Here is a 3137-nt window from a genome sequence, read left to right as displayed (position 1 = left end):
AAACAATATCATTCATTCACAATAAATCAGCAGTCTAATGTAATGCAAATCAGTTTAACAAATGCAATAGTTATCACCTTCTTCTAATTCAGGAGAATAATGCAAACTAAAACTACATAATAATTCACAATCTTTAATTAGGGGTATAACATGGCATAAAATAATATTATAATCCCACACTCTCCACCCTTTTCTGACTGAGAACCATGGCCTCAGATTTGGAGGTGCTGATCCTCATTCCTGCTGTTTCACACTCGGCTGCAAACTGTTCCAGTGCGAGCTTGAGGCCTTCACCCGATGAAGCCAACAGAACCACGTCATCCGCGAAAAGCAGAGATGAGATTCTGAGACCACCGAAGTGAAAGCCCTCCGCCACTTGGCTGCACCTAGAAATCCTGTCCATAAAAATTATGAACAGAATTGGTGACAAAGGGCAGCCCTGGCGGAGCCCATCACCCACCGGGAACGAGTCCGATTTATTGCCGGCAATGCGAACCAAGCTGTTGCAACAGTTGTATAGGGATCGAATGGCCCGTAGCACTTCCCACAGGACACCCCGAGGGACACGGTTGAATGCCTTCTCCAAGTCCACAAAACAGATGTAGACTGGTTGGGCAAACACCCATGCACCCTCAAGTATCCTTGAGAGGATAAAGAGCTGGTCCAGTGTTCCGACCAGGTAGAGCACCGCTTTCCCTTCCTGAGACGCCTGACGGTTTGCCAGAATCTCTTCGAGGCTTATAAAAAAATAATAGAATATAATTGTATTTTTATATTTCAATATCACAATAATCTTCCAATTTAGAACTACAAGTTAAAAAAGAACTAACATAAATAAAATACACTTCTGCTAAATCTAATTTACTTTCCCAAACCACGCGGAGCTGGACTAAAGAACCGCATGCGGCTCTGGACCTTTCCACTGTTAGACGTCCTGCAGTTTAATAGATGCATGAATAAGAAAATGCGTCCTAGGTGAAAAAGAGAATAAATCAATGTCTCACTCTCCTTTTGTGATTGGTTTATATGGTCGACGTTATATCTGAACTAATCTGATGAACGGCTGATATTCTGACTCTGAGGTTAGACATTTAGCTGCTGATTTGCTCCATCTAGTAGCCAAACAATAGAACTCCATCATCTGCTGTGAGCAAATATTTTTCTGCAGGTTTTGATGATATTTTACACTCTGCAGTTATGAGGGTGTGATGGCGTCCTCAGATAGACTCATCTGAAGTGGCCTCAGCATTTTTCCAGGATACTGCACACGACTCTACAGTAGAAGTGTGAGCCGCAGCTGTTTTAAAAGATTACATGTGCATGTTTTCAGTGAAAGGTTTATGATTTCACAGCTGTACAACACGAATGTGATCTAAGTTTAAACAACCAGCAGTAAGTTTCACAACTGGTCTCACAGCTTTGAAGGAGTTAGCTGAAGCGTGGAGCTGATGACAATCTCCTTAAAGTAGTCAAAAGGGCAATGGTCCGGACTCAGAGCAGATGGCATCAAAGGCATCAAAGGCTGGAGGCGAGACACGAGTTAGTGCCGTGACTGCTGTTCTGGCTAAGAGTAGGTCAGTTGACTCTGTGTGTTCTGAGTAGGAGGGAGAGTCTGAATCTGCAGCAGCTTCGGCGTTGGGGTTCACTGTTGATGAACTGAATACTGCAAACAATGACGATAGCTTTTATTAATGGATCTGCTGTTGAGATGGCCGAGATTGTTGAGATGGTCAACAGTGTGAAGTTCCTGGGTGTGCACATATCAGATGGCCTCTCCTGGAACCTGAACACCACCACAATCATGAAGAAAGCCTAATAACATCTTCACTTTCTTAGGAAACTGAAGACGGCCAGTCTCCCTCCTTCCATCCTCACATCATTTTACCAGGGAACCACTGAAAACGTTGTCTGCTGCCACATCACTATCTGGTGCGAGTATAACCGGTGTGTTTCTGTGTTGTCTAGGGATGGGTATCATTTAGGTTTTATCCGATACCGGTGCCAAACCGGTACTTTTGAAATGGTGCCGGTGCTTAAACGGTGCTCGAACCGTTCCTTAAAGAATGGAGAACACAAACTTTGTCCAAAAACCTCTCATGTTTAGCTGTTTTTTTGTAAAAAGATAACAATGTTAGCCTTTTCTGCAGCTATAGGTCATATATGGTATCACTCTTGGCTGGAAGCAGTGCTTAAATATTGGGGAAAAAAACAAAAAACTTTGTCCAAAAACCTCTCATGTTTAGCTGTTTTCCACTTTTTCTTTGGTCATTTTAACCTTTTTTGCCAGGCAAAAGTGTTCCGACGTTTTTGGAGATGTCTGTTACCCACCTGGTAGATAGCTAGCCGGGGGGTTCAATAGTCACTCAAGCCGGCGAGAGCAACAGACTCTCAGCTTCATTGTTTTCAGACCCCCGCTGTCTTTTGCTACTCAGGTTAAACATGATATATAAGTCACTCGGATAACTTAAAAATTTAATTGTTTGGCTTTTTCAGTGTTTTATTTGTTCCAGAGCAAATCGGTTTGGCTGAGATCAAAGTTATTAGATTAAATAAAACTTTATTAATCCATCGGGTGGGTTCCTCTGGGATTTTCACACAGCTGAATAAATGTCAAACAGAAAACTGATTAAACAGAAGTGTCAAGAATTTACGGCAGTGTCCTGTTATATTTTAGATAGCAAGGGGCAGACGGCTGAGTTTATTAAACTCCACCGACACAGCGGTGATGCAAATCTGAAGGCTAGACTGTCCCATTTCACAGCCTTGCACTTCCGGCCTTCTTGGTCTCCGAAGGACCCGGCCCACGTTACCACGAAGGCTGGGTCCTCCAAAGGATGCGGCCTACGTTTTGGGACACAGCTTGTATTTATAGGGTTGCACCCACCCATCTCCAAACTCACATCATCTGACGTTTGAACTGCATAGTAAAGGACACTTTCCACTCGTCATATGCACTGTTCTCCCCCTTTCCATCTGACAGATGGTTCTGCAGTATCAAAACCGTAATGGCGAGACACTGCAAGAGTTTTCCCCCCAAGCAATCAGAGCCCTCATTTCACAACCACTAAAGGACTGACAAGCACAAAGACTTTTAAAAACATCTCATACACTCATACACCTTCCTCTACATCCCCCCC

This window comes from Pundamilia nyererei, unplaced genomic scaffold, assembly GCF_000239375.1.
Source record: "Pundamilia nyererei isolate P.nyererei 1_Seehausen unplaced genomic scaffold, PunNye1.0 scaffold00587, whole genome shotgun sequence".
In the NCBI taxonomy this organism is placed as follows: domain Eukaryota; kingdom Metazoa; phylum Chordata; class Actinopteri; order Cichliformes; family Cichlidae; genus Pundamilia; species Pundamilia nyererei.
Note: the sequence above shows the minus strand (reverse complement) of the source record.